Source organism: Ciconia boyciana, chromosome 3 (genome assembly GCF_034638445.1).
Source record: "Ciconia boyciana chromosome 3, ASM3463844v1, whole genome shotgun sequence".
Taxonomy (NCBI): domain Eukaryota; kingdom Metazoa; phylum Chordata; class Aves; order Ciconiiformes; family Ciconiidae; genus Ciconia; species Ciconia boyciana.
This window is the reverse complement of record NC_132936.1, coordinates 39,454,770-39,468,119: the sequence shown is the minus strand read 5'-3', so window position 1 is coordinate 39,468,119 and position 13,350 is coordinate 39,454,770. Positions and strand designations below refer to the sequence as shown.

Genomic DNA, 13,350 nt, shown 5'->3' with positions numbered 1-13,350 from the left:
AGGTCAGAAAGAAGGAAGGATGCTGTCTGAGGAAAGGCAGGTCACCGTTCCTAGGAACTAAAGAGTTTGGCTGAACACATACTTACATGCATTTTTATAATGTTTTATGGTTTGAGGTATCTTCTGTATGATGTACTCTGGTAGTGTTACCTATATTTAATTTCTGTTGAGTCACCTATGGCTTTGACAGCATTGAGCTGGAAAATTAAATTGCACTAGCAATGCTACTCAGACAGAACCCATCCAGCTTCTGCGAGGGAAGTAACAGTGCTCTTCATCTCACTAGGATGTGTAAGATGACTCTGATGTCTTTCCCCAGGCATAGTTCTTCTCTATGCTTATCTTTTATTAGAAAAGACTTCAAAGCATTTATAGTCTTGGATTATCTCCCTCTTGGATTACAGTAATTTCTGGCCTTCTTGATACACATCTGGTTTCTTTCCAGGCGGTCCAAACGCTGCTGCCAAACTCTTCTTCCTCTCCTGCACTTTGTTCATGCTTCCTCTTTTGATAATGTCCTCATTGGCTGCGCGTTGCTTTACTACACCAAAATAGTTTTTGTTCTTTCACAGTTCTACACAGCTTTATTTCCACCTCTATCTCATGTCTGCTTTACTTACACAGCTCTGCTACACAACCACATCTTTTTTTTCCCCACTTTTTTCTTAAGAGGAATTATTTTTCATCTTTAATGTGGAAAGCCTTCCTTTCTTTACATCTGCAACAGAACTTTTTTTCGCTTCCTTCAGATTGCTGTTCAAAACCTACCTTATGTAAGTCCTTGTAAGTGGAGTGCTGAGCATGTCAATGTAATTGAATGGTTGGAAGCAAATGTGAGATTTATTGTATGTTATTTAAGCATTCTAGCCACATTCAGTGTACTGCAAGTTTGTAAAGCCAGAAAATATTTTTGTAAACTAGTCTGACCTTCTGCATAAAATGGGGTATTTGGTTAGAGTCAATTGGTTTTGATATTTAATTATTTAATTATAGTAATCAGAAATGGTCAGAGTACTATAGCACTGGTTATGCTATACCAAATATAAAGGTAAAATTACTCCATCCATATTTGATAATCCCTTATCTGTACAGCCCTTATATATCTTAACCAGTTTGGCTGTGATATTTCCTGAGCAATGGTATATGTCTATTACCTATAGTTTATTTGAAATATATATTTCCTGAATAGAGTTCTTCACTTTTGTTCCTTGCTTTATAAATTTACATTTGGCCACACTGAAATAAATATATTTCTGTCTTTGCCCAGCTTACAAGAGAGCACCCTATTTCATAATTTATGACAACCCCAATATTTGTGTCATGTGTAAACTTTATTAGTAATGATTGTATTTTTTCCCAAGTTGTTATTATAAAATATTGACTAACGTTGTGCCTACGCATGAATTCCTATAGGGCTCACCAGAGGGATAAATGCTGCTTTCTCTTCCTATTTCTCCCCATCTCCTTTCATTTAGTTGCCCCTGGACCTGTCTTGCCATGATATTTAGATTGTATGCAACGGAGAGCAGAGATTTAGTCATATAGTTTAATTGTCTGAATGATCTTAAGAATGCAAATAGAGTGGAATGGAAAAAAGATCAAATGCGTAAGTTATATTGCAGAAAAACATCCTAGAGCCCATGTAGATGGTGTTCTTGGAAAAGAGTCAAAAGAGAAGTTGGAAGTTGGATGCCCTGTGGGCCTGTATCTGACACAAGATTTAGACTACAGAAAAGTTGTGGAACACTGATCTAGTGTTTTCTGGAGTAATGCGATCCCTAAAGACAGTGAGGTTCACTTCAGGCAATCATAAATGTCAAGGTTATTTGTTCATATGTAAAAAACCTCTGACCAGGATGGTGGCAGAAACTGCACCATCACAGCATGATTATGAAGAATTTTAAAATCACACAGACTTCTTTTTCTAATGTGGTGCTGGCCATAAAACCCATAAACCATGTTGGTACCAATACAGCAGAAGTTCCGTGCTTCTTTCTTTCTCTTTTGAATCAGAATGGAACTGACGGGTTGCCTCGAATAGGTCATCTTCCCTTCCTCTTTAGGATCAGAAAACCTGTAAGGTTGCTCCTCTTTGTAAGGCTCTGAGAGGGTATTCTGTTAAGCAGGCATCCTGTAGACTGACTTTGGAAGGAAAGTGTGTCACAAGAGACCAGATTGCCGTATCACTGTCCAAAATACAGAAGTCCATGCAACTGCAACTAGCATCTGAAGATACTGCTGATTTTCTCTCCCTGTGTATGGTTGCAAGGGCATTTATTCCACAGTGCCTAAGACTATGGTATACACCCCAGGCATAAGATGCAGTTCTGTCCCAGAGTGCTTAAGATGAGATGTGACACTTCCTTTCAACCCTTGTCTGTCTTCTCCTACTGAAATGTCACTTAGATCTCAACCCATGCATTTACCCGTCTAGGAAAATTATTTCATATGCCTGATCCTCTTTTCATGAGTCAGCAGTATTGGTTTTGACTGAAGGGATTCCAAATTAATTTTGAGCTTTTTTTACTCCCCCAGTTTTGAAATGGCTGCAGACTAAAAACAGTTTCTAGCATAAATTATCATTGCTAGAATATATTGGCTACCAATGGCCGGGGTGGGACATATTACAGAATTCAGTGGTTGCTGGGGCACTCGGAAGTCCCAGCTCTCCTTCCTGGATGCTTGAGATAAATTTCTGTTACATGCTTCCCTTCCCTCCAAGAAATGCTTAAGGAAAGTAAGGATTGACTTAAGGAATATACCATGCTAGCCAGTTAGGGGCATGGAATAATTTTCACATAGGTAAATGGTGATCGTTAATGCTATGAACTATTTGGGAAAAAATCTCTCGTGTCCAAGGTAGACTGCAATTTTTCATGTTTTTAACTGTAGAAACTTGAAATTAAAATCAGTAATTTTAAAACCTACAAAAAAAAATTCTCTTGCAACCTACTTTCTCCTAGTCTTGGGGAGATAAGAGGAGAGACTTAAAGAACCAGTTTCTTTACCATCAAGTACCATAAGAGTATGTAGTCCCAAATGGCTTCTCAAATATCTTTCCTGAAGTCCCAGGATTTTGTCTGATCTCCACTGAAGTTGATCCTGGAATAAATGTAATAAAGGTGAATCTTTTCTACATAGTGGAATAATAGCTCCATTGTGAAGTACAGGGGGTTCCAGTTAGAGGTTTCATACATAATTGAGATTACAGTGCAAAGGAGTAGTATAGCATGCCGTGTTCGTTGTGGAGCCATTGTGGAAAAAGGAAGTCTGTTCTTCAGATCCAACCCCATGACATGTCAGGTACCTCCAACTCGAGGCATCTGCAAGATTTAAAAGCACTCAACCCCTCACAGTTAGTGTGGCGTATAGAGAGCCAGTGAACTTGTTGTAATCCAGAAGGGGGGAAAGCTGAAGAATGCTTTAGAAATGTAATTGTTCTGGCTTATATGTATGCAGAAGAAATCCCCTTTTCCCCCCTTCAATTAGTGACGTTGAGTAAAGACCAATGTCAAGTCGAGGCATAATGGAGTTACTGATTTTGTGTACAATAAAGGGCTTTCTTCATAATTATAGTATGGATCACCTAGATCTAGTTCTAAAGACATTAATGTAAATGGAAGTGGGTTTGGCACTGAAAAACTGGCCAAATATTATCCTATCCTATCTTATCCTATCCTATCCTATCCATGTTTTCATTATGTCTCATTATTTACACATAAATTATTTGTCACACTGCAAAATTTGTCTTGCCTAATTGGAGAAGAAATAGGTCTTTATATTATGTCAAATAATTAATGCTCTACACATTATATGGTTGGTTAGATTTTGTCATCCATGTTCACCTGGAGTGCTGTATCCAGTTCTGGCCTCCCCAGTACAGGAGAGACATACTGGAGAGCGACTGGTGAAGGGCCACTAAGGTGATGGACTGGAGCATCTCTCCTGTGAGGAGGGACTGAGAGCTGGGGCTGTTTAGCGCAGAGAAGCAGCAGCTCAGAGGGATCTCATCGGTGTGTACGAATATTGGAAGGGAGGGCATAAAGAAGGCAGAGCCAGGCTGTTTATAAGTGGTGCTCAGTGACAGGACAAGAGAAAATAGACACAAACACTGTGCTTAAATGTAAGAGAAGTTTAAGCTTAAGAAAAAAACCTTTTTACTGTGAGGGTGACGGAGCATTGGCACAGGTTGCCCAGAGAGGTTGTGGAGTCTCCATCCCTGAAGATATCCAAAAGCTGTTTGGACGTGGTCCTGCACAGCCTGCTTAGCTGACCCTCCTTGAGCGGCGGGGTGGACAAGATGATCTCCAGAGGTGCCTGCCAGCCTCAACCATTCTATGATTCTGTGATATTCAGCTGTAATATTCACAGTTCCTCAAGTCAAACAGGATGCTGTCTAAATAATGCTTTAAAACTAGTAAGAACCTTCTTCCTTAAATTCTACATTCTCAATTTCTTTGGTCTAGCCTCCAATATGCTTCTTTTCTCAAGTGTAATTTGTGTTGCAGGTACATAAGATATTTTAATGCATTAAAAATACCATCAAGAATTTGGGGAGAGAGAGGTGTGTTTCATAAATGATCAAACAGTACAACGATTATGGAATGTATTTAATCTGTCGGAAATACTTCAAGTATTCCTGTTACCAGCCTCCCTTTGACATTTCTGAAAGGTCATTACTTCTTTGCCTTTTAATAGTCAAGGTGAAGGCTGTCAGTGGTGGAAGCGAGATTTCCATCTGTTCATTATATCTTAAGTAGCAGGGGAAAAGAGCAGATGTGCTGCCCCAGGCTTTGTACTAATTTGGCTATCCAACTGCATCTTTTATTTTAGGGAAAATATCTGTAAAGTCATACAAATATAATCAAATATGTAAGCAAGTGCAGGCATCTTGTTTTAACCTCCTAAAGCCACTTAGCAGTCTGTACGTTCTGGCAAAAGATACAATATCTTTTCCAAAAAGGCATTGCATTTGCTGTAAATCATTCAGGCCTGATTCAGTAAGGCATCAAAGCATGCACTTAAGTTAAAGCAAAGGAATTATCCTGTTGACCCAAGCTGGAATTCTCATATGTTTAAGTAAATACCTTAATAAATTAGCCTTATTGAAGTAGTATTTTTAAATGCTATTAAACACGGTTAAATAAATACAATTGAAAAATTATTATGAATCTTGCTGGTGTAGAATTATCAGCCAAGGATCTCTTTTTATTTTTGATGCTGTAATGCAAACCCTCCACCCTTTTTGGAAACTGGGGAAAATTAGTGTCTGGGCAGTGAATATGTGAAGGTTCATTCTCAAGAAAATCAAATGCAGCTTGTATAAGCAAAATGCCACCTTAAAGTACACACAGTCAATGCATATCTAATTTGTGCAGCTGAATGGGAACCTTTACCTTTTCCAAGTGCAGCTCTCATTTTAATACAGAAATCTGAGAACTTGCCCAGAGAAACATTTCATGTCCAGATGTAGGAATCCAGGCTTCTTGGAATAGATGGTTCCATTAATCACAGTAATTATTAATAGTGATATATATAACATAGTATCTTTCATCCTAGAAGGTCTGTAGAGGGCTTCCCTGTGACAGCCCTGTGCTGTTGTTGACCACTGTTCAAGTGCTGCTGTACTTATTTCTTTTTGATAACTTCTGTCAAAATTTAGAACATGACAGATCTTATTTGTAAAGTGTGCAGGTGCATGCCAACACAGAGGAAACCTCAGAACTGTGGCTTTCTGATGCTTTTCTTGGCAAAGTAAAATACCTGACAATCTAAAACAGGCAGTAATAATCATTGACTTTTAACACAAGTTTAAAGATTGCAGTCACAAAGCGACCAGGAAACACCCATTTGAAACCAGATTCAAATTATTTAAGCTGTGTAGGGTGACTTATCATACAGTATAATGTATTTTATATGCTCTTTCTTTGATAACAACAGTTACTTTTTGGTTTAGTGTAAAGCCATTTAATTAAAATTAAAAAGTAAGCTTGAAGGGCTTACTGAGGACCACTCTATATTTGGGAGGGCAAGACATGATACACACCTTTAGCTACAGCTAAAGATTCATGAGGAATAAAGCTACTCACTATTTCCAGCTGAGATGGATTTCTTTCTTGATTCTCTGTTTTTCTGATTTAGCCTGCTCAGACACTTGACCAATCCGTCTGTTCAGTACCCTTCCCTCCCTCAGCCAAAAGTGTCACCATGCCAAATCTCTAAAGAACTGAAGAGGCAGAAAAGAAAAAAAAAACCTCTCAGGTCATCTGTCTCAAATCGGCACTCATCTCTTTTGAGTGAATATAAAACTGAAGGTAATTTGAGATTGTTCTTTGATCTAAGTCACAGTTAAAGCAGCTACGTGGTAACATTGGAAGAGCAGTAGAATAGCTAGAAGAGCTAGAGTTACGTTTGCAGGCTCCCGGAGTTTTACTTTTGACTTAGGTGGGGTCAGGATCAGGTAACAAGTGAACCAATACAAATTCATGAGAACGTCACAGTAATTCAGTTTGCTGTTTACTTCAAATCCACGTGGAATGTTTTTTTTAAGAGGAAAACTACCAAAATTTACAATGTAGTTTTCTTCTTCCTCAGATTTAACTTGAGTATTAGCCAAGCCTGTATATATACCTCTGTGTTAGTGGAAGTTTCCGTGGTATGTTTTTTCATGGCAGTGATCTAGTCTGCTGGGGCTGATGTTTGTGTATGTTAAGAACTGAGTGTAAGAGTTTGGCTCATGTCTGTGTATGAAATTTCAAAAGTATAATTTGTGTAACATGCATTATACTGTATGTCAGTACTGTGTCACCCAGCCACCTTCCTGCTGAGGGGACTTTTTCACAGTGGGGAGCAGGCAACTTGGCAAAGTCCACCTTAGCAAATTAATTTGACAACACTCAGTGCAAGATCTTATGGAAGAGAGAGGTGGGCTTACGTTACAAAATCTCTAAACAAGTTGACTTTACTCACTCAGTCACACCTGCATACTCAAAGCATCAGGATGTGTGTGTCCATGTGGTCTAGCCAGGATTGCTCGTGTGTGGCACTGAAGGTAAAAGGACCCAGGCTGTCAAGCCCTCAGTGTGTTTTCTGGGCTCTGGTCATTAGTGGTGACAAACCTGATTTTATACAGGTCTTTTATGCCTTTAGGATCCAACAGCTATGCTGGTATGGTTCTTTTGCTGCAGGGTTTTGCTTACTTCAGCCTCCATAAATTTTAGGCAAGTCTGCTGTCCATTTGTCTATGTGTTCTCATGTTGAATTTCTTTGGGCTGTAATATGGCTTCTTGCTGTACCCATAGCATAAGGGCTGGCATACGTGATGTGCTGTGACAGTGCATTGCTATTGTTCCTGTTCTCCTGTTGTCAAGGTGCAGGGTCCTGGTCCAAGAGTTGGCAGCGCTGTGGCCTTACCAGAGCTTGGGCCTGCTTGTCTTGATGTAAATGAGATGTTTTTCAATTTTCCTGCAGTCAGTTGTGTCCTTTGTTATCCGTGTGTGCCACTGTTTTCGCCTTTGTTTTGCTGCTGCTTCTGGTGCTTTTGCATACATTTCCATTCATCCTTCATTCATGCCAGCCTTCATATTTCTGTTACAAGACTCTATGCATGTGCACTGGAAAAGTCAAGGTTATGATCAAGCCCAGTTCCTGACAACATTGTTGTGTGAAATACTTTAGTACAAATATCTAAATCCAAAATAAAATATGAAAATTTTTGCTGCAAGAAGAAATAAAATATATTTACAACAGTGCTAACTCATGATTAATTATTTCACAGCCTTTATATTGCACAGCCCTGAGACATCTGATAGTTAATTCAATCAGCTGTTGAAGTAGAAGAACTCTCCTTCAGGTTCTGTAGTGACCATCAATATTAATCCTTTAACAGCACTTTGAAAATGCACAAAAAATTAGACAGAGTATGTTTAGAAGTGTTCTCAATGTTTCAGTAGGATGGACTTCTAAGTCTTCAATTTAGAGCAAGTAATCCTTGCTACAAAGTGTGATGCAACCAAGCTGATGAAAATTTAAGTTAAAAAACAGACCATCTTTTTCTTGTAGTAATTGTTTATGTTGGTGTACCACAATAGCTTTCAATTTAATTCCCTTTTTACATAACAGAAGCCTTTTATGTAAATGGTGCCTGACTGTGGATAGAGAAACTGCTTTTACTTGTCTGCTTAGAAGCAACAACTTCTAGGACCACCAACCACAAGACCTTCCTAAGTCAGCAGTGCTCTGCTCCTAAGCCTTCCTTTTCCCAAGACCTGCGAAGTCCACACATGTAGCAGTGCTGTTGTCTGGGGGGAAAGAAAAGGGGAAATTATGAGCCATCACCAGCCCATTCTCCTCACTACTCCTGGGGTAGAACGGCCATGGAGATGAACACCATGGAGAAGGGAAGAGCAAGCAGAGGGGTGTTAGAAGCACCAGTACAAAGAAGGGCTGCACTGCAGACACTATAGCACTGTGGTCATGCCAGGGAATAATAACATGGAAAACTTTTGTAGAATTATATTTCCTTAAGGAGAATGTGAATGAAGCAAGAATCTGCTGCTGGTACTAGGGTGGGTGCTAAATGCTGCCATCTCCCTTACCCCCATGCCTAGTTTGCATATGTACTGAACTCACTGGAGCAAGGATTGGTTTGGAAACAGAAAATGGCTATGAAAAATACTCCTAAGAAAGTAAATGTTTTCTGTAGATAAAATAAAAAACAATGGCTGCCTGCAGGGAAAAAAAAAAAGAAATTTAAATGGAGTCATTCATGTGGGAAGCAGAGATGCTGACAGTTTCTATTAAGTTCTTTAGAAAATCTCTTCCTGTGAAGAACGTCCTGTCTCCAACTTGCTGGTCCAATTCAGGACGGAGAGAGAAAGTTATCTGTAATTTAATGATACCTCTTCTGGGAAGGTATTTGCATTGTAGCACTGGCTAGAGCTGAGCAGACCTTGGACAGATTTCTGCCCTGTGCAGCTGTAGCACATCAGGCTGTTAGGCGGCATGAGTAGTAACATCTGCAGCAGAATGGCTGCGGTCCTTGCTGGAGGGTTTCTCATCTTGGCCACCTTTTTCCACAGAACATATATGTAGCAATTACTGTGGAAAACTCTATCCCCCTCAGTCAAATTTGGTTGAATTTAACCAGCAGGTTAAAATTGTAGTGGAAGAGGTGCTAGGATGGATGTATGACCTCATTGCAGCAGTTTAGTTGCTTTGTGAAATGAAGTTAAAGAGCTTGGGGGAGAGCAGGAAGAGAAGGCATCCAGGTCATAAGAGCTGTCAGGAGGGAAGGTGGGAAGGCATCCTTTCATGAAAGCCCTGGCACAAAGAGGAGTTTATAGCAGTGGCCATTATGCTTTGAATCTGTTTTGAGCAGTGGGATATATGGAAATGAAGAAGCTTACAGCATTTGGAGTGGGGAGGAAGGAGATGATTTCCACATCGTCTTGGTGCACTATAAATGGTTCTGGCTGGCGGAGCGGCTGCATGACGCACGAGGCAAGGGAGAGAACGCCAAAGTTGCTATCATTTTGGTTTTGCTCCTTCTTAGGAATGGGTGGCAGCAACCACTTCTGATGGTTTCTAAGGCTTTTTCAGTTCCAGGCCCACATGAACAAAAAAATAGTCAAATAGGATTTTGAAAGCTCTAAAAACCTAAAAAGCAACCACTTGTTCGTTTAGGAAGGTTTCCAAAACAATGGCTGGCAGTAAGAACAAATGATCCAAATATATTTCCAGAAAAATTTCTTAGCTGTAGAAGTAAGCATGGATTTTACTGATCATATGGTTTGCATTCAAAATGATGCCCAAACTTTTATAGCTCCCACTGGATTCTTGAGGGTTTTCCCTGTTTGAGGTTGTTAAGAGCGTCAGGTTGCCAAAATGCTAGTACTGTATATTTGGGATGGTTAAAGAGCTGTGGACATTTTTCTCTAGTCTGTTACATAAAGATATAATCTGTAGAACGATTTGAAAGATTAACATTGTTATGACAGACAATTGAATATAAACTTATTTATAAATGGGGAAAACTAAGCTAAGACTGTCACACAATTATACGTTGTATAATTGGGAGAAGTATTGGAAACAGTGTTTTCTGGCAACCACGCATTATTCAGTGGGACGGTTCTTTCTAATCCATTGCCCACCGTTTGCCTCCCATACTTGATGACAAATCTGATGTTGCATGGTTGCCACCACTCTTGTCCGTATTTTCTGCCCATAACAGAAAAAGGAAAGATGGCTTTGAACTTCTGTCCAGTTGGATCCTGATTCAGGCTGCCTGCATGACTTGGAGCAGGAGACCAAGATCCAAGTACACAAAAAGACGTGGGTGACAAAACAGGATTTACGAGGAGGAACAATGATCTGGATTATCACTTTCTAGGGACGATTTATGTATGTTTAATCACCTACCACAGTGACAGATCCCAAACAGGCAGAAGAGAGGAATTCACAGCTACAAAACACTTGCCTGCAAGAATCCAGCAGTCCTAGCCAGGCTACTCAAGCCAAGCTATTGCTATCAGAGAAGTGTTTTCCAGAGCAAGAAAACAGTTAAGAATTCACTAGGGCATTTTTTATGGTTGCACACCGAGGAGGAATGTCTCCCAGATTTTCATTTATTTTCTTAGTTTTGGTAGTCTAGGACTAGATCCGTCATTTCTTCAAGTGTTGTGGTTGAGACAGTTGATGCCCACTGGGTAGGTTCTCTGTTCCATTTATTTGTACCACTTTTCAACATGAACATGCATGTTAGTTACGTGTTTCTTCATTTCTCCAATTATCCCCTATGTATCCCTGGGTCAAAAGTAGTGATAGCTGGAGAAATGTTGTCTCTGTTTTGGGCAAGCAATAAGGTATGATACGTTGTATGTGACTCGTTTTTGCAGCATTGTAACCGCCTACAATGTCTGCTTGCTCCCATGACTCTACTGTTGGTGACACGTTCAAATTAAAAGGATTTTAGGTTAAATTTTAAATGTGTGTGCCTTAAAATTTCAAATAGGAAGGTGAAATTCTCCTAAGGATATGATGATGAAGTTTAGCTGCTTAGATAAGCAGTACACAGGTTAATACCCTTATTTCACACTATAACGATATGTAGTCCACTACTTTTCAAATATGGAGAAATATCTCTTACAGTGTTTTCTATCATGACAGTTCCCTTTAGCTTTACCTCCTAATCTTCTTGTCCTGCCTGGAGCTGCTGGCACTCAACTGCAGGCCTTTTGCTTTTAACATGCCCCCTGTAACAGTCAACCACAACCATTCAGGGGTGGTTTTAAATCTGGTGATTTCGTTTGTAGCAAATCTCAGTTATTTGCTTCTGGACCTACCTGGTCAGTCACTCTGTGTCATCTGAGGAAACTCAGTGAAGTCAATCTGTGCCATATCTCTATAAAGTATTGATGACAGATGCTAAGATTGTCACGGTTTAGGATAGCTGTATGCTTCGTTTTCTCTTTCCATAATGTTTGAGAGGTAATATGAATTACAGCACTGTAGTGGCCCACAGTTGCTGGAATTTGAATGGTTTGGAAGGACAACAGGATTTGATGACTACATGGGCAAGCAATAAAGTGCTTGGTGCCCTTCTCATCCATCAGTCATTTGTCTACTGTACCCACCTATGAAGAGGTGCAGTTCCAAACCGAAAATTTGTGATGACAATAGGGTATGAGGTGCTAACAGAGAGGACATGTTCTGCTTTCATGAGGGTTGATTCAAACAGTTTCCCTTTGTAGTAGTGGAGAAACCACAACCTAAAACCGTCCATCAGAATGTGATAGGGGTGGAAGATTATTGCAGGGTGATACAGGAAGGAAAGTTGGAACTGAGCTGTTGGCTGTGAATATCACGTTAGGTTTTGGCTCAACTTTCTGCTGTAAGTGATTGCGATAGTAAGATGTGGAAGTCATAGAAGAATTGATGGCTATTTTGGTATGGTCACAGCTTCTGGAACCATGTGGCACCTTTGTAGCCAATTCATTATTGCAAGGGGATTTTCTGGAATGCCAGAGATTAACTATTTTGTATTACCTCATCTGTATGTCTCATCTGTTAGTGGTTTTGAGAACGGGAATACTCCAAGCAGAGAAACACAGTGTCATTTTCTTGTCTGTCATGGATACTCAGTGGCTGGATTTGATTAGACTTTTTTGAGGACGTAGACCTCAAACTTCACGAATCTTATGAGGTAATACTGGTCATGGGCAGCACTGAAGTCTCAGCTTTTTACCTGGGTGTCATGTATAACACTTGCAACGAATAAGAATGCTGCTTAGAAATTTTTCTGCTATGATACCAAAATCTCAGAGGCCAGAATTAGACTGCCTGCATTTTTTCAATTTTAATTAAACAGCCATGATATCTTGCTCAGAGAATTAGTATGGATAGTGTGCCCAGAATAGGATGACTGTTTTCTACAGGGACACTGATTTAATATAGTTCACAGGGAGTTTTGATCCGTGTCTACAAAGGCAATGGGTAAGAAAATGAAGAAAAATCAAATGCAGATGAGAAAACAGAATGTTATATATGATAAAATAAAGAAACAGACATTGGCTTAATGACATCCAAGAAACACTTCTAACCAAGCTCCAGGATTCCAGAGTGTTAATCTCATTAGTTTCATATTATTACCCAACTGTCAGCTCCTGGACCTTTATGGAATCACAGAAATTCATGTCAGATACTGAATCAGGTTAGAAATTTAAATTAATTATTGAAAAGTAGCTCCAGTTTCTTATTTGAACCCGGTTGTGATTTACTGTACTGAATTACTGACTCAACAAATTCTCTTTTAATTCTCTTTGAAACAGTTGCCTGTCATTATGCTGCTGAAGAAGTCCAGGTTTTTCCATAAAACCTGAAGATGTATTTATTTTCAGCAGGGATTACCATTCCTGCCAGTGGAATCCCAGTAGTTTTGGCTAATTGTAATATGGCTGTAAATATGTGATTTCCATGGAAATTAATTTAGTCACAGGAATTTTTGTCTTTTTTTTATATTGATGGCTTTTGCTTAAAGTGGTTGCCAAACCCATGTATGGTTTAAAGAAAAACTATTAACATTAGAGTAGATTATTTATACTGAACTCTCAGTATACGTATGTATTGCTATTCTGGATGAAGCGGGAACTGCTTGACTGCATCTCTTGGATTTGTGCTGTTAGCAGATAGAGAAAAACCTCCTTTAGCTCAAACAGGACGTGTGCTGTTGAGATCTTGCCCTGTTAGACCCTAGTGGTAATAATTTCATGGCAACACCTTAATGCAATATTTTTTAAAAGTTTTAATCAAATGGTTCCTTAGTCTGTGCAAATTGCCATTAGGTTTATTTAA

The 13,350-nt window shown here is 39.4% G+C and overlaps 1 protein-coding gene across 1 annotated transcript in view; it reads left to right on the top strand.

Annotated features, from left to right (window-relative positions):
• ME1 (malic enzyme 1) overlaps positions 1-13,350 on the top strand; it is a 189,156-nt gene that overhangs the window by 131,512 nt on the left and 44,294 nt on the right. The window lies entirely within an intron of this gene.